The sequence below is a fragment of the Diadema antillarum genome, unplaced genomic scaffold, assembly GCF_040938485.1.
Source record: "Diadema antillarum isolate AM-2024a unplaced genomic scaffold, OU_Dant_1.0 scf00000065, whole genome shotgun sequence".
NCBI lineage: Eukaryota > Metazoa > Echinodermata > Echinoidea > Diadematoida > Diadematidae > Diadema > Diadema antillarum.
The window spans coordinates 1,379,684-1,399,727 of record NW_027270954.1 but is presented as its reverse complement, the minus strand read 5'-3'; the positions used below and the strand labels follow the sequence as shown (position 1 = coordinate 1,399,727).

The window sequence follows — 20,044 nt, the reverse complement described above, 5'->3', positions numbered from 1 at the left end:
GAAGGACATAGTCCTTCAAATAGGCGTAAACGTAAATTTCGGAATTCTTACGAACATTTGAGCAGCGAAGTCCGATCGTTTGGGGAGTTTATGTTTTCGTATGGTAGCGGAAAATCGCAAAGTGAGAAACGGGAAATTTTCGGAGTGGTCACTATACCATGGGGTCAAAACTTAAAGGTCGCACAGAATTTGCAAGGGTCAACCGATTATCACCAAAATCTAATCGATTCTTTCCTGTCATTATCCAGACATCCCCTGAACATTTCGTGCAAATCCGTTTACCCGTTCTCTTGTTATCTTGTACACAAACAAACAAACAAACACACACACACACAAACAAACAAACAAACAAACAAACAAACAAACAAACATACGGAACCCTTTACATAACCCCCTGCCGATTTTCATCGGCGTGGGTAAAAAAGGCTTGCCATCGCGTATACTCCAGCAGCTGTAGAAGAAGCCGACATGATCATAGAAGTATGACAAGCACAAGCCTCACAGGCTTGAAGGCCTAAAATTATTACATCACTTGAGAAAATAAGGAAAAGACAATATTTTTGTTGAAATAAACAACATTTCTCCTGGCATTCTTCAATCTCTCATAACAGACGGCTAATTTTGCTGAATTGTTCTTCTCTTATGTCATGAGTGTAAATCAATATTTGTTTTATTGTTTATACAGTACCAGTCATCCCCCGATAAAAGACAAGAAAGAAATGAAGAACTAATCTCATTCAATAAGCATAATACTATTTGATATCTTACTATTATTTCGAGGATTGTCAAAATGAAAGTAATATGTGTTTCTCATCCGGTAATTCTGAGAAAGGTAACGAGAGAGGGCTTTACTATTTTCTTATATCCAATTTATGAAATGAAATATCACTCTGGTAGCTGTGTTATGAGAGACCAGGTTCCAAGTGTACAGTATGTCTTGCCTGCACTCTGTGCATTTTCAAACAAATAGATTATGTACCATACTTGAAATGAAACTTCATGCATGCAGAAATACATTTGCTTTTTCTTTCCACTACAGATGTCAAGGGAAAATGACCATCTTAATACTGGTATTATTAGTGTTGTAATGGCATTTCTCAGGGGCGGATCCAGGAATTCTGTAAAGAGGAGGCGTGACTAATATTTCTCCTGGTGCCACTTCCGGGTTTCATTTCATCTTTTTTCTTTTTATTTTCTTTGTTTTTAACGAAAATTAAAGGGGGGCGTGCGCCGGTTGCGCCCCTCTCTGGATCCGCCACTGTTTCTGATACCAGTGTTATACTTGCAATTCTGATGTATTGTGCTACTCAGAAACAGGTATAGAACATGTCTTTCAACAAAGAATGTACGACTGAAATAAATTCTATGATATTCAAAACACTGCTTTATTCATCATTGGTGTTTGTGACTTTTTGTGTCCACACAGCTGGTATGTATCTGCATTTCTTCACAGTACAATTGTAGCACATTTAACTGGAAACTGTTGTACAATTGCAGATGGATGTCAAAATGATACTGATATGGCATTATAGCATTAAACGTTTAAAGATGTTTCTTCATGTTCTAAAAAGACATTTGAAAATCACTCATCATTTGGATGATGAATGATTGTATACCACACTACAGATGATACGACTCACGGCCGTGTCCGTGAATTTACATCGTAAAGAAAAGTATCCCGCAGAAATACGAGACAAACCAGAATCCGTGGAAAAGTTATTTATTTTGCAGATACACCCATTTGATAATTCTACATTTGCTGGAAAAGCGCATTCACTTTCTCTTCAAAATAGAACAAAAATCGCCGTCAGCGATGCAACGTTACAGAGCAGAGTGTACGGGCTTCTACACATTCGAATGTGTTCATGCGTGCGTGCAGACAGCTGACAGACAAGTCCCGTTGCATAAAACTTTTTTAGCAACCTTAGAAAATTCAGGTTGGGATTTGCCCAACCTGAATTTTTTAAGGTTGCTAACCTAAGAATGTAAAATCCGTTGCATAAAAACTCTGGTTGGGAGCTTCCAACCGGAATTTTGTGATTTCAACCGGAAAAAAATCCGGTTGGGGTTTTATGCAACAGGTATGGTACCGGTGACCGACCCTGGACAGCTACATGCCTTGTTAAATACAGACACGCACACTTTGCCAATACGGTGCGGCACGGCCACTGCACCGGCACCGTACCTTCCGACACTGCACACACATGCACATACAATTGTAGTCACAATAACATGAAAATGTATACAAACTCGATACAATCCTCACAAGCATTTGTACAGTACAATTCATCCGCTTGAAATATGAGAAACGGGGAAAATACGAACAATGCGCGAAATATGCGTGGCATATCAGCGATTGATCGCAAAAAAATGTTGCCGCTATCGCGTTCACGACGTACCGAGTGCGCTGTTCATCACAGCTAGCCCAGGCCGGCGCCGCCCGCGCCCGCGCCCATCCAACTACAGTTCGACTGCTTTGTGGGTCATTCCTTCTTGCCGAGCTCGCAGTGTGAAATGCATGCGTTACGCGTTATACATACACACTGACTGAAGCAACAGCTGTACTACAGAAGCTACTGCTGTACTACAGCTAAGTAGAGGACGCAAGGCGTAATTAGAAATGACATCACGATTGGTAGGTGAATTGTCGATCTTTTTTTCGGCGGCCGAAAAAATAGTAAATATCAAAAAAATTGATGCGGCAATTGAAAATCGAGGCGGGCGGGGAGCGGGCTGGGACGAGAATTATGTGTATGAAGGAAATGAGCATTTGCTGCAATCGTTTATGAATATGAAAATGCTGCAATGTGCATGAGTTCGCGAAGTCTAATGGAATGAAAAAATGTAGTCCTACCTAAATGCAGATATATGCTTAAGATATGAAGAGTTTGTTTGCAAAAACCGATAAGTCCATATTTGCCAAATGGAGATATTTGCGATTAAAGGTCAAGAAAAATAAAGAGAATAATAAGAAAATCTTTGCTTCTTTTGACCATAACTTCAAAAATATACCTTTATATGTTGTGACCAATATATCATTTAAAAGGTATTATTTTGTACTTTTTGACAGAGAGAGTACTTCAAAATCTTCAAAAATGGACTTATCGGTTTTTGCAAACAAACCCTTCATATATATATATATATATATATATATATATATATATATAGGGCTCCACACTAACTTTTATTTTTGGTGGCCCAAAGGCAAACATCCGACCTTTTTTGGTGGCCCGATCAGGCCACCAAATGCTTCATTTCTGAAATTTTGGTTGCCCGACGTGCGTTTTTGGTGGCCCCGGGCCACCGGGCCACCGTTAGTGTCGAGCCCTGTATATATATATATATGTTACATATATATGTTACACTGGCACGATAAGTGAATAAACCACTTCAATAGCAACATGAAAACATTTGATTACATCGATACACATGAGATAAGACAAGAACACTTCATGCTTTTATTGCCCGAAATACCTTACTCCTAAACAAAGTGTTCAATTGAAGCGATGGGTTATCACAGGTCCATCTCTCGCAAAATTGAATCACCCTTCGCAAATTTGGAGCGCTTTCTACGAAGGCAAATGCATTCTATGGACTGGTGCAGAAAAAAGAGACCGTCTGTAATCGGCCTTTGAACTTCTCTATTATGCTCATAATCCCCGACTTTTCTACGAGCGCGTCCAGGAATGTCTTTGTATCAACATCCTGTCTATTCAATGAGGTACAATGTAACCTGATACTCTGGCCACCTGGTCTATTCAAAGTGTTCTTGATAAAAACATTCGCATATGTTAGGCTGTGTTTCACCATGATGAATATATAGGACCCCATAAAGGCAATAACCATCGGCTCTTGCGTTGCATGAATGTTATACAGAATATCCTCTATTTGGTTTGTTGGCCAAGTAGATTATTTGAACGATCTTTAAATGACATAATCAGACTGTCATTCATAAGTATGAGAGAAAGGAAAAAAAAAACTTCAAGCAGCATCGAAGTTGAGTTTCGCAGACCAATCTTTCATTTGAGTTTATTTCTCGGTTTTGTTTCAGCAATTATCCCTTTCATAATGTTGACAAGAGCCTGATGGGATTTTCAATATTCAAATAAATCATTGCATCTTTCTTGCTTTCTTTGACAACTTATGATAACTAAATCTGAAAAATCCATGCTATTGCGGTACCTGCCATCCACACAGAAGTTTCTCTTTTTTTGTATAAGAAGTTTGCTTTCTGGAATTATCCATTATGTCTGCCTACAGATATGACTTAAGATTTCCATGGGATAAATAAAAGAGATCAACGAGCACATTTGTGATTCAACAGTAGGGGGTTAAATGCTGCCAATTTTATGTACAATGTTATAATTGACTTAAACTCTACTGCCAAGAAGTATTGCTCATTACGAATCACATGAAATAAGATTTCACATAGTGATAAGAAAGAAGTTATTTGTTATAATATGATTATGATGAAAACTCATCACTAACCGGAAAGACTATTGTTTTGTGGAATTTGTATATTTGATAGAACATTTATGAGGTCTTCCGGTCTTCAGGTGAAATACTGGAATCTATGCGATGAGAAGAAAGATTGAAAGGGAGAGAAAGAGAGAGGGAGAAAAATAGGCTGGTCTTCTAAATGTTGTTTGATGAATGTATATATATATATATATATATATATATATATATATATATATATATATATATATATATATATATATATATATATATATATATATATATATATATATATACACTGTAAAAACATCGGTGTTAGATTTAACACCACGGGTGTTAAATCTAACACCGATCGAACTTCAATAAAGGACCACACCCACAGGTGTTAAAAATGCACTGTGATGGTGTTGAAAAGTGTTCACCTGACACTTCGTGGTGTTAATTTGACACTGTACCTGGTGTTATTTTGACACTGCACTGGTGTTAATTCAAAAATGACACCACATGGTGTTGATTTGATATTTGTTGGTGTTAATATCAATGGTTTAACACCCGTCAAGCTTCAATAAGAGACCACACCAGCTGGTGTTACTTTGGTGTAAATCTATTTTCACATTTTTTCAAAAATCTAGTATTTTAATGTAAAATTCTTGATCGTCTTGTTTAAATTAAAAATCAACAAGAAGTGCAGTTACTAAGAAACTCTTCAAAAAACAGCTTGAAATTTGGAAATGACACCCGGAGGTGTTAATTTAACACCATAAATGAGCACCGAAAATTTAACACCAGCTCGGTGTTCACTTTTTAACACCGGACTTTTTGCAGTGTATATATATATAATACAGGCAAAGCATCATCGAGAAGTGATCTTCACTAATGATACTATTCAATCAAAGAATTGGATAACTGGAAAGAGAGGGAGAGAGATCAAAGAGGGTGGGGGGAGAAATATGATGGTCTTTTAAATTCTTTTTGATGGATGGTAATCCGATCACACTTTAGCAATCGAAATGTAATGTTACATCCGGTCAGGTTTGCCTATCTATGTTATGGCAATATCTTTTTAGATTGTATATACGGGCAAAATATCTGTATACGTTTGTCGGCGGGAATGAAGTGGATAGCTGGAAAGGAAAGTGATGAAATGTACTGGGAAAGAATAAAGGAGCACTAATCGAAGGAATTGTATCATAATAGAAAAGTAATGGAAACTTGATTATAAATAATGGCACATTATGCAAAGATTTTGCAGTCGTTTTTCTGTATGTTTTTCTTTCAATTTCATAGTTAAGTAATTCATAATCGCCAACAAAAAATAGCTTCCTGAAGATGGCCATTCAGGTTTGTTTTCCCTTCGCTATATGCTATCTCTTCAAATGCAGCATGAACACACTTCAATTTATAGTCCATGGGCCAAGACCCGAAAAATGGGTTGTTGGTACCACCTGAGGTGGCAAAACCTTTTTGGTGTCAGTTTGTTTGTCGGGCAGAGATATGCTTATCAAGCTATGATAGCATTTCCAAATGAGTAGCTTAGGCATAAAAAAATGATTTTTTAAAACCAATTTGGTCTCGTTTCTATATCCCTATACTTCTGAATCGAAACTAACCGCTATACAAAGAAGAGCACTGTCTTCCATATGTCCACAGGTGTTCTGTTGTAAACGCGATGCGCGTAGTCTTTATTCAAGGCAGCGAAGGGAATATCCAAAGGGTTATGATTTCCACAGCTGTCACGCGGTACGCTTAGTCTTTATCAGGACCAATGTACCGTTATCATATCTAAAGTTCCTCATAAAAGGGATCATCTATACTATTTTTATACTACCCTCTAAACAAATAAATCAATTTTAAACAAAAATCACTCTGTTTATTTACAATTATTCATTATAATGTATTGTAGTGTACCGGTACATTGTTTTTGCATTATCCTTTTTGGTTGGATGAAAATAAAGCGACATCGGCGTGGTGTTAGCGTTTTCACACTAGCGTTTTTGCCGGAAAATGATAAATAATTGCAAAATACGGTAAAATTCAAGAGGAATTTTTTTTTTTGGTTGTTGTTGTTGTTTGCAGATAAAAGGATATACACTGTATCATAAGCTTTGGATATTCCCTTCGCCGTCTAGAATAAAGACTAAGCGCACCGCGTTTACAACAGAATACCTGTGAACATACCAGAGAGCTGCATTTTGCAGCTCTACGGAACATACAGAAAACAGCGCTCCTCTTTGTATAGCGGTTAATTTCGATTCAGAAGTATAGGGATATAACAACGAGACCAAATTGGTTAAAAATTTATTTATTATGACCAAGCTACTCATTTGGAAATGCTATCATAGCTTGACAAGCATATCTATGCCCGACAAACAAAATGACACCAAAAAGGTTTTGCCACCTCAGGTGGTACCAATATCTGGCCTGGCCCATGAACTATTAGACCCCGTTTATCCAAGTGCGAGGCTCGGCCGCGGCCGAGTCCACCTTCATTTCAGTGTAAACGCGCAAAAGGCCAAATGCGAGGCCAAAATTGGCCTCGCATTTGGCCTCACTCTGGAGGTGGTCTCGGCCGCGGCCGAGCAGCGGCCGAGCCCGGCCTTTTCTTGGTGTAAACGCAAACTGGGCCAAATGCGCGGCCAATTTTAGTCTGGCTTCCAAACCTTCTGCCTTTATCTTTCGCTATTCAGGATATTAACCCCCTCAACGTCGAAAACTAGTATAGTTTAAGGTGGTTTTGTCCTGCAAAGGATTCTTTTCTTCGGCAAAGGCCTTTGCCCGAACGGCGACTTCGTCGCCACGGAATTCATGTGGCAAAGGGTCTGAAAACCAGACAAAACCAAATTGCATTTGTTTACAAGCAGAGCGCCACTACGACAAAATATTGAAAGGTTTGAATCAAAAGCGCGGCCGAGCCCAGCAGTGTAAACGGACAAAATTGCGGGGCTCGGCCGCGCAATTGAGGCCGGGCTCGGCCGCGGCCGAGCCGCGGCCGAGCCCGGCCCCGCACTGTAAACGGGGTCTTAGAATGCCAATCGAGAACTTACTGTCGTCTCTATATGAGAGAGTGTTTTTGGTTTTTTTGTTTTTTTTTATTCAAACAGAGTCGCAGGTGAGCATTTCCGAGTTCGTCAGAGGAGTTCACTCAATTTAGCAACAAAAGGATTGCCACCTGGAAGATGAAGAAGTCGGCATGACCATGGAAGAATGGTGAACACGTGCCACACAGGCTTAAAGGCTTAACATCGATACAACACTTTAGAAAATAACGAAAAGACAACATGTTTGTTGAAATTAAAACATTTCTCCCGACATTCAGCGATCTCTCATGGCAAACGGCTACTTCCCATGAAATTATCATCTCTTCTGTCAAGAGTGTAAATCATTTCATTGTGTGTATCAATCATCCCCCGATAAAAGACAGAAAATAAAGTACTTTTCTCATTCACTATGCATAATGTATTAGGCAAACAAGCATTTGCTGCAATCGTTTATGAATATGAAAATGCGGCAACGCGATTTCATGAACTCTATTATAATTCGAATGAAAACATGTACCTAAATTCAGATATAGAGAGAAGACACATGCACAAGTGCTTAAACCACTTTAGTAATAGCAATAAAACATTATTTATATCAGTTAAAAAGAAGTTAATTTCGTACTTTTACTGCTCGAAATACCTTACTCCCAAGAAGTCGAGTGTTACACAAGGGCTCCATAATCACATCTCGGTCTTTCGCAGAATTGAATAAGCGCTTTGCAAATTTTGACCGCTTTCTACAAATTTGAATAAAAAATAGATACTTTCTTCTTTTTTTTTGGCATAAGTTGTCATATCCGATTGACTGAAAATGGATTGAACTACAACCACTCGCGTATGGCTAATATCCTTGCAACTCGATGATTGCAAAATCATTTAGACTTATGAACTTACGAAACAAATGAACTAAAAGACCCAGATTTCTAAACATTTTGAATAATTTATCGAGCGACTGCGGCTGAAAAGAAGCATATTATAAAGAATTCATACAAAAATATAGAATCAGACTGCACAGACAAAGTCACTATTGTCACTTTCAACGTAATATGGGATATAATTTTTATCTAATATACTTTTTCTAACTGTTGCAGATATCAAATACCGATCGTTATTTTCATAGACAATTTCTCCAAATGCTATAAGCGTATGAGAGAAAATTTGTGCGATGTGTCTTGTTTATTCGCTTTATTGCAGCGTATTTCGTTGTATTTTAATTTCTATAATAGATAAATGTTTGGAACATGCACATGAGAACTTGCACATTCGATTCCCAACAACCATAAAGTTATGGTTACGTAATACATCCGAAGCACATCGCTAACATCCATTCTATATGGACCGGTACAGAAAAAAAAGAGACTGCCAGTAATCGACCTATGACCTTCTCTATTATGCTCTTAATCCCCTGCCCTTTTAGATTGCGTCAAAGAGAGGGTCTATCTAGGAATGTTTTTGTATCTGCATCCAGTCTATTCATAAAGATACAATGTAACCTGATACTCAAATTGCCAGCAGGTCTATTCAAAATATTTTCGCCCAAAACAAGTGCACATGTGACGCTGTGTTACGCCATGATGAATATACGACTTCGATTAAGTAGCACAATCGACTGCGGTGTTTGTATGCCATACATCCTGTACTAGGTTTGTTCCGGGCCAAGTTGTCTTTTTTTAACGATTTTATAACATAATCAGATTATAATTCATGACGGTAAAACCCTTCAAATAACTATAAATAACATTGCTGTCATGATAACACACACACAAAAAAACATCAACACAACATGCAGGGACACGCTAACGATTTTACTTTTGACTTTATTCAATTTGCCGAGTTTTGGTAAATCTCAGGACTCGGCAGCAGAAGAAGGCCAACATTTCATGCCAGTATGGTAAGCAGGTCGCCGTGCTGAGATGGCTTTCATAGAAAATCCGTAACTGCATTACTGATATATACGACGTAGTATGCCACAATTCTTTATCATGTAAATGTGTGCTAATAAGGTAGGTGCGTGCACACAATGCTCTTGACCGCCGCACGCACGCTTTTCACTCGAGTGTGGCAATTTGCATAACGATGCAAATGAGATCGCGAGAGCGTGCGGATGGTTGCTCGTCATTGGTCAGTTTCCCAACCGTTGCAAAGGTCTGAATGTCGTGAAAATTTCACTCATGTTTGCCGACATTTTGCTTGTTTATAGACATGATGTAGCCTATGACCAATCATCACAAAATGTACACAGATGGCAACTTTGATGTATGTAGTCCCACAAAATATAATTCATTTCTAACATAGGCATCGAATTGTTGGTGAAATTCTAAGTTTAAAAATGCGTTTTCATTTCATTCGCTCAGCCCGAGTATACTCGGGACACCAGCGGGTTAAGAAACAATGATGGGTTGTTGTTGTTGTTGTTGTTTTAGGTTTAATGGCAATTAGTCATAATTTTGACTATTTTTGCCAGACTATATAATATCTATATTTCCCTATGATTCAATTATTAATATTCATTTTAAAAAGATTAAATTCTATCATTATATCAATATTTCTTTTATTTCCAACCAATATGTATATATATATTTTTTTTTTCTTTTTAATTACAGACATTTATTGTCATCCTCGCTCAGTCAAAATGATTTGAATTACGCTGATGAGGGTGCCAGTTTTCGTAACTGCGACCGGCAGCCCCACAAGCACAGAGTAGATGCGTATGGGGCAGCGTAGATGCGTATGAGGCTGCTTGTCGTAGTTACAGTTTTCGGCACTTTAGCACATTTCCTTGTTTACGCATTACCATCAATACTGCACCGTTTTAGCTCGGAATTTCGATATGAAATTGAACTATTTAAAAGGCCAATAATAATAATAATAATAATAATAATAATAAGTTCGGGCTATGTTCAAGCTAACAACCTGTTTCTTTCACGGGACGAAACAATGCAACAGTCCTGCTTAGCGACGGCGTTTACGCTCAATCGCACGCACTACCGTATACGGCGATAGTTTGGATGTGTAAGATAATGACCCAATCGCAGGACAGGTCTATCATTAACTATTCTAACCAATACGGCAGCCCGAATGTAAACTGAAGTGCGTTTGTGTCCGTGCCGCTGCCGCCGCATGAATGAGTCGGTAAGCGTTGTGTGTCGGCTGCGGTGACTTAGTTGCCGCAAGTTTTTAACTCACAAACAATAGGAAACAGTAGAAAGAAAGGCACGCAATGCGTATTACAACAAGCGTACAAGAGATGCGTTCAGCAAGTACCAATACCTATACTAGAGTGAATAGAACCTGATAACCCATTGTAGGCGGGGATTCAAAAGACAGCATCAGTAGAGAAAGTTAATGAAGTTAATTAACGATAGTCGTCTTTTCAGATCGTGTTCTTTGCGTGTACTAAAAACACTCTAATAATGCACATGGTCGTAATGTTGCAGAGCATCAACGACTGCTTTCGTGCCTGCTCTGCTACAGCTGTATACAGGCGTAACATTCTGAATTCCCGCCATATTAGGCACATTCCCCTTACAGGCGTTGCGTTCACATTATTTATCGCTTTTATCGCGCTTGCCAAAGCTGCACATAATTTATACTATACGTATCAGAAGCAAATGTTGATGTATAGGTCTGACAGCTTCATGTTGTTTTTTTTTTTTATAATTATGATTGTATCATATTAATTTAAAATTATAGTACTTCTTATTCTCGGTCACTTTTGTGATACCATAGCATATAAAGAACCATTAACCTATTTTTATTTATTTTTTTTTTACAAAACACCACATTTACAGTTGCAATCTTTCTGCATTTGAGAAGTTGAGTATAGACCGATAATCATATTTACAATTATATTCGGAATTAATACTTGAAAGGCCGTCCTCGTTTCGTTTTGTATTCACAAATCTTATACTGAAATAAGTGATTGCTTGATTACTTTCGGGTAAAGGAACCACCGGAAAAGGAACGCATTTATCTGTTTATTTTTTTTTTCTTAACGAACCTAAGCTAATAGCGAACCATATAAATTTTGTGATCTATGAACCTTCAGAATAATCAACCCCCCCCCCCCAACAAAAGGAAGCATTTCATTGTCATACGTTGTCAATAGAGATAAAAGGCCAGTTTTTATTTCGTAGTGCGTCTCAGTACTCCTGTGTTTATTTTTAAGGATGTGGCTTCTCTTTATGATTGCGATTGATGTTCAACTATTTCTTTCCCGCAAGCTTGAAAAAGAAGAAGCTAAAATTCAGGCAAGGAGACGAGTTTTCTTCCATAAGATACAATCATTAAGACATACATTTATTCCCAAAAGTTGTGTGATTGCTTATGCGTTAAAGAATTTTGTCCATTACATGTATCAGGCACTAAACAAAACGGTTGAAATCTGCTGAAAATTGTACTTCGTTTTCTTTCTTCTTTTTTTTGTGTGTGTAATTTCATTTCCATTTCAAGCGGGGATAGACGACTAGAAATTAGTTTGTCTATACTGGTGGGAGACATTAGTGTTCCAGTACATACTCCGCATTTAAACAGTTGTCATATTTTCGTAGTCATAATCAGATAATGGACACGTGATATATTATAAAAATGAAAATACAAAACAACGAACACGTCATATGTACAAACATTATTAGCTTCAATGAATTATACTTACCTGAAATATTCTGCATAAAAAAAAACACGCGTGCCAATTCAACAATATCAAATTAAACAATATCATAGAATTAATAGAACACACAGCGATATCATGCACGGCAGATCAAATCAAGTTCGGTTGGTGAGAAAGCTAATTGAAGTTATAAAGTTGACTTATTTACGTTTTCCTTTCTATCTATAAAAACAGAATTACATTGTATATCTATGTCTCTGTTGCAAACTATTGCCAAAGATAGCATTGTTAATCTTCTGAGCAAATCCGAATCCTTAAAGTACATGTACTGTAATTTTTGCTTGATAATGTAATAACCCATATAACTTTATAAAGGACTCGCAAATTTAAAGTTTCAAACCGAATACTAAAACATTACATTGTACACGGTCTATTAAAAAAAAAATAATTTGAATGCGTTGTGTTAGCATTTAATAGCATCAATCTGCCTTTTATTTTCCGTACGTAAAGCGCACAAAAACGTAACCGACATTACCAAATACAGTGGAATGCCTTGTACCACTTGTTGTACGGCGTGATATTATCATTAGAAGTATATCCCATTCCTTTTCCTTTTCTTTGCTTGAAGCAGTAGTCAAACCAGGTGTCATTTTCAAAGCGACATCACTTGGGAATTAGAATGTATGCAGATGATCGTTAATCGTGTATTTCGCGCTATTATTATAGCATTTGCATTTTCCAACTGTTATTGACAGTATTTTGTTACTGTATGCTTACGATTACGAATGTCGGTTATGAATTCAAAAGACTAGTTCATCAATCGAACTATAAAGGTAATAGTTGTGTTGAAAGTAGTTCGGTACAAGTTCAAAACGCAATCGAAGTCATCGTCACAGGGTGAACTAATAGCTCTAAAAAACTTGTTTAGGCCGTAAAGATTGCCGTATGCAATCTTTGTAGAAAGTTTTGATTGAGGCCATCTTTTGAGTATTTTGAGAAATTATATGAAGATTTTTTTTTAAATTATGTAAAGAATTAGTTTGATTTTGACTATGAGAATAAAAAGGCGCAGTTACCTCAATCATGTCGTAGTTCGATTAGGCACGATGGGTAAAGTGAATTCATGACTTGTTGAGAGAGAGAGAGAAGAGAGAGAGAGAGAGAGAGAGGCCAAGCAAGAGGCAATAGGCTACTTGTACATAATGCCCACCGACAGACACAAGCACAGTATATCACAGCTAGTAGACGCTTATAATTGACCATGTCAGTTACGCTGGGGTCGCTCATAACACACAAAGGGCATCCATGGAACACGTCAATTTCTATATGTGGGACAGTACAATATTTTCGCGATTTCGTGCCGAGTAAAGGAATGATATCCTTATGATTTCAGCTGGCGCGCGCTGCTGACCCATCTAATCGTCACGTTACACCTTTGGTATCATCTTATAGCTGGATAATAATTTTCCTTTTACATGGTATGCGTTCGTTAGTGCCCTACAATGAAAAAGAAGACTCTTAGGGGAATTTTAGACGAGTATGTGAACCCATTATTTCCGGGACATCGGTAATGAATTAGCCAGGCACGAAGTCGATGACCTTTCATGTCGCTCTTGGGAAATTTAAACAATATTGCTTTCAGGTTTTAACCTTAACCTGTCAAAAAAAAAAAAAAAAAAAAAAAAAATCATGTGAAAACGTAATTCAGTTATCATGATCTGCGGGGTCAACTCGAGGTCACCCGTGCGAGAACTTGGATATTCTAGACGGGGGTTTTCGGCTTGCCGACTGACTGGCAATGCGCAATTTTAAGCAAGGGTTTGAAGCTCCTTGGCGCAAGTAACAAGCCTTGTATTGTCGGGAATCGTCTCATTTCACGCTTGCGCTGAAACTGTCGGCCGGGGAATGGCGCATGGACTCGCACGCGGTATACACCTGATACACACGTACCGTGTAAGCACTGCGGGAACCAGGGAGGTGAGATGGGATCATGCGGGAACCAAGCACTGGCGGCACGGGGCCGTGCGAAATCGCACCCCAAAGCCGCACGGGTCCGTGCGCCCGACCCGCACGGGCCCGTGCGCCAGACCCGCACGGGTCCGTGCGACAGCGTGCGAGGGAGTATGGATCCGCACGCAGGCGTGCGGATCTGCACGGGGGCGTGCAGATCCGCACGGAGGTGCACGACCACGCACGGCCGCGTACAGGGGCGCACGGAGCCATACGCTCCCGTGCGAGATCGCACGAACCTGCACGCAGCCGCACGAAGCAGCCCCGTGCGCAGTGCGTGCGGGAGTAACATAACATAATGGTCTGACTGTACATGCACACATACGGACGCACATTCACAAACACATGGCGGCTCTCTTGTAAGGAAAAAAATTGATGAGAGGATAGAAAGATATAGTAGTGAAGAAGGTAGTAAGTTCGAGGTGGACAGGGGGGGGGGGAGGAGGGGAGAGGAGAGGGAAATGGTGGGTCATAACCAGGGCACTGGAGGCACAGAAGCACGGGCTCGCTGATGAAGAAAGAGTAGTGAGAATAACGAAGCAACAACAACTTTGAAAATCAAAAGTAAAAAAAGAAGAATGAATCTTCGAGGTCCACAGTATATTTCTTCGGTTCTGCATGCTAATAAGTTGACTGATTGCTGACCCACAGTCGAATCGGGGTACATCGGGGCACATCGGGCACTTTTCAGCTCTCTAAACGGGGTAACAGCGTGATAAGATCGTATAGATCGTTCAGAGCGTAGATACAGCGTGCAATGATCGGATAACATCGGCAACATCGCACTGACAGCGTAGCTACATCGTTCTAAAGCGTACCGGCAGCGGCAGAGATCGTAATGTCTCATTCCCGATCATCGTAGTAAGAGCGTAGCAAGCACTTGGTAGTCGTAACTGCAGCGTACTTAGAGCGTTCTAACATCGTACTGTGTCCAGATCGGCTCAGGTTTTACCCGATCCTTCCCGACCTGAGAAAATTGTCAAATCGTAGCGAGAACGGCATAGTGGAACGGGGGCTTTACATAGCGCATATTCAATTAAAAACTGCTCTATGTGCTTTACATACAGCTCTCCAATATCGTTACATTACAATGAAAATAGGTATGTCTTTAAGTTTCTCTTGAAAGATTCAAGTTATCACAACATTTAATTTACATGAAAATAAGGATATTAGAAAACAAGAAATTTAGTGCCTAAAATCATAAAATGTTCCCTGTGTGTATTGTGAACTGGGCTGTCATTGATATTTCCATAATAAGTATGACTAACTGCAATTTATGAAGGCATTTTAAAAGGAAACTGACAGAAATTTAGCATACACACTACCACTAAATGAATCTGAGATGTTTATGTTACTTACAATAGACAGTATGCACAGCAGTCTGTTTTGTCTTTGAATGATTATGTTTTTATGTGGATTTTTATGTAGATTTCATGTGGATGAAGGCATTTTATTTTCCTTATCCACATGAGACTAGTGCACTAATGCACTTAAAAATGAAGACAACTACTTGATATTATTTCAATAGTCTAGGCAGGAACTTTGCTGTCAAAAAGTTCACAATATAGCAGTGTCTGACAATGTTGCAGGTGATTGATGTTACGTTGGGATAAGCCAGTGTAATATATTCTTTACCTTGGTTTGTATCATATGTAAGTATGATTAAAGAATATGACATGAGCTCTCATTCTACACAATTCTGCAAGTTTGGTGTCTAGGCAGTTTCGCTATCTTTTTTTATTATATTCCAAAATTGTGCAAGGTCATAAACCCTCTGACAGTGTTTGAAATATGTAAGTACTCAGGTCATACTGGTGCTGGGGAAAAGAAGGTGTTCACCAATATCTTCCAATCATCGTGCCAACCTATATCCACCAACATAGGGTCTGCTGGCACATCCATATGAAAGTATACAGGAGGCATTGATGGTGATATATTCATAATGATGGACTCAGCCCCATCCAAAGCTTTCTGAACATTGCTGTAAATTGTGTTGAATCATGAGTCAATGTGGGAGTGAGTGAGTAATGATTGGCGAGGAGACATCGCGTCGTTCGATGGCCTCAGGCCGCGGCCGAGGCAGGAGGAGAAGACTAATGGTATGACTCAAAGGGAACTAACGGCTCCCAGTCAGAGCTCCAGCTAACTTAATGGTTCTTATCATGGTGCTATTTTCCAAACATGATGTCATATCACCCTCTAGCAGGTATTTTGTGCGATAAAATACTGTTTTTAAGATGTATACATGCTTAAGGAGGAACATTGAACCAGCATATGCAAAGTATGAGTGTATTAATAATTCACGTAAATGCAATTACATGCATGTGTGCTGATATCATCACCAGCCTCAACACAAAGATGAAGTGAATATGATTTTTACACCAATGATGTCACCATCTCTAACACACACATAATATTTCATTCTTGAATGATTCTAAGCGAATGGGCAAAATAAATGTCACACTGATTGATATATTTGACCATCAAATAATATTACCAGTCAAGAGATATTTGGGGAATGCTTTTGTTTGTCGGTCAGATTATCTTCTGCTTACTGTGCAAACAAATGAAATATTGATAAAACAAATCCCTTTTCATATGCAACGTTGTTATCTAAGATGAATTAGATACGTTTAGTTCATGCTGCAAGTATGACATTTTGTCCTGTCTATTGTGTACCTTGTTTCCACTTTATATGAATTAAGTACATGACAGATAGATTATGTCAAAATAGTCTTTAACCATCTGAAAATCAATCAGTTTGTACATACAGGTTTTATGAAAGTATCTGGAGTTAAGTTGATTTAGAGGTAACTCAACATGATGTAAGCATAGATGCCATGGCCAGCAATACATCATCTCACATTCCTCACTGTTTGAAGTGAACAGAGATTCATGAAAGGATGTGTTTGCACAGACAGACAACTGTACACACAGACAAAGAAGGAAAGCCTGTTTGGAGTAAAATTTGACCGAAGGCACTAATTAGACCAGCCTGCTTCATGTAGAGCTTTGTTTGATCAAGACTGCAACCTCGGAACCACACATATCATTTTCTTGCCACTTGTTAACTTACACCTGACTCTCAGCTCTCCTGTTTGATCATTGTCACAGAAATGCCAGATCCAAGTGGAATCTGTAATGATATCAGTATGTTTTTCCATTTCTTTCTTTTTGCTCACAATCTCACAAAATGTAGTAAAGTAATAACTTAAAGGACAAGTTCACCTTCATAAACATAAGGATTGAGAGAATGTAGCAATATTAGTAGAACACATCATTGAAAGTTTGAGGAAAATCAGACAATCCGTTCAAAAGTTATGAATTGTTGAAGTTTTTTTGCAGTACCCGCTGGATGAGAAGACTACTGCAGTGTATGAATAACTTAGATGTCACATGCGTACAACAATATAAGGAAAATATAAAGAGAATTTCACAAAATTCCATCTTTTGAAAAAAGTACACATTCCCCTACCTCGTTACCGATAAATGTTATGGGTAATATTATTCCCCCTGCCTTTAGAAAGAGGCAAGTCAATTGCTCTTTTATTATGCGAAAAAAGTGAAAATATGTTGAATTTTCTTTTATATTTTCTTTATACTGTTGTACGCATATGACTCACAAGCTGTAGTAGTCTCCTCATCCAGCGGTTCCAACACAAAAATTTAAAAAATTCATAACTTTTGCATCGATTGTCCAATTTTCCTCAAACTTTCACTGATGTGTTCTACTAATATTGTTGCATTTTCTCAATCCTTATGTTTATGAAGGTGAACTTGTCCTTTAAGGTAACAGGTTATACTTGATGCTCACTAGGATGGGATTTAAAACATTTTCAACATACCTTCCTCATGACACCTTTTTTTTTGCAAAGTGGGAAATAAAAGAAATCTGCATTGTGCCACAGAACACTGTCATGGTTTCTTTAACTTCAGTAAAGTAACTTGCAAAGAGTGTTTGAAATATACAACTTTATATAAAAGGAAATAATGCTTCAATATACACAGATTAGATCCTTTTTATTTACCATTGATAGTAAATGAGCCGGTAAGTGTGAGATCTCACAGAAATTGTCCTTTACTTATGTGTTAAAATGCCATGTGAAATTAATCTCAATTCTTTTTTGTGGAGCTTGATATAAAATGAGGCTGTATTACAAACCAGGCAGCATGAAAATAAACTTTTTCTAGTCTAAACGCAGATATGTCTGGTTTTTAACCATCAGCAAAAAAGAATATATCTTGTAACTACAGTGTATTAGCCAGTTTTCAGTGATTCTTTGCACTATTATTATGTATAAACATTCCAAAATCCATTTCATAGTGGTAATTTATAATACATCAGTTTTGGATTTCTTTGAAGTCATAGAAAGCATGGACTTTCCAAATGAAATGTATACCGTGCTATATTCTGAGATTTGTATATCTATTAAAAGACAATATCTGTTACGATCTTTATAATCTCACTTTTTAATCTCACTTTACTTTCTTCCATTTTCTCTCATTTAGAGGTCTTCTCCAGTCAGAACACATGATGGTCCAGACCCCATCCACCCAGCGCTCCCCATTGTCAAGGTAAGAAAAGATCTGTAAAATGATTTGAAGTGTTAGTCCTGGCAGTAGTGGCAATATAAGATGATGCATGATTAGGAAATTCTCCCTCTAGCATATAACTGTAAAAATTTAAGTGACAGTGGCGCTGTTTACTTTCTGTAACAATGTGTTGACTACCTTGTGCCAGTGCACAACATGATCTATTTCATCATACTGTAACTTTAAAACTACTGTAATTTTGAAGATTTTCTCAGCAGTTATAATGTGTTGGGGAAAAGAAATATCAAGGTATCAGATTTGAAAATGTGTTACTGTTGTGAAATGATGATGTTTTATCATGATAAAAAGGGAAATATTAGATGCGATTTCTGCATACATGCTCTGTAACTCATTGTGGAAGTGCACAAGTGAACACCGAAAATGTGATTCCCTTGACCTCCGCATCCTGCGTGTGGGTATGTAAAATCACCTCATCGATTTACACTTAGCGTACAGCTAGTGTACTGACCCATCCACTAGTGACGAAATGTTTACATTATATATATGTGATTTATATGTGATAAGGAGAATTGGTCATGGTGATATAATATGGGGTGTAGATTTGATTATGCTTATCTATTTTGCCAATGTTGCCATTTTTAGCATTTGTGTTGCATCTCATATAATATATTCAGCTCCTATTATTATCATTATATATCATGTCATTATCATTATTATCAGATATAATCTTTGTCATCATCACCCCACTAATTTTGTCTCCATGTCAATGGCAAGTTCCACTTTTTACTGTATTCTCTTTCTAAAGTACATCATAGAAGAGTTAAAACATAAGATGAAGGTAAATTGAGTGTAAGAAGAGGACAGTAGTTGTTATCATTCATTATCATAGGACATTAAATACACGGCAAACATGTTCCCAACATCCAGCCCATTTCCATTTTCTGCCACCTGTGATCCTTTTTTCAACCTCTCTGTTTGGAAGAAGAGACTAGTATTTCTACAGGAGACAAAGTTTGTTAACCTGGTCAGTGATCCTAGTTGACAGTAAGGCACATGGATATAGATCCCCAAGGCGTCAACACACATCCCATGCATACCAATCAGGAATCAGAATCACCTGCTGAGATGGCAGCTCATGTATACGATGCAATCCCAAGATATCTCAAGAGAAAATGGTCGGAGATTGTGGATTTTGTGCCTGATTACCTCCTCCATGTACCCATTGTTAACAAAATAGATTGCTCCTCATCTGATCTCTCCATGGATGCCATAGCAACCCTCATCTCTCATCACCTTTATCACACTTACATCCACAAGGGTTCATTGACCTCCTTCAGATTTTGATGATAGGAGGTCTCTATTCAGGCACCCTGTT

The 20,044-nt window shown here is 38.2% G+C and overlaps 1 protein-coding gene across 1 annotated transcript in view; it reads left to right on the top strand.

Moving 5' to 3' along the window:
* The window catches only part of LOC139716427 (rap guanine nucleotide exchange factor 4-like), a 161,814-nt gene that overhangs the window by 97,346 nt on the left and 44,424 nt on the right, over positions 1 to 20,044 (top strand). The gene's annotated exons all lie outside the window — the stretch shown is intronic.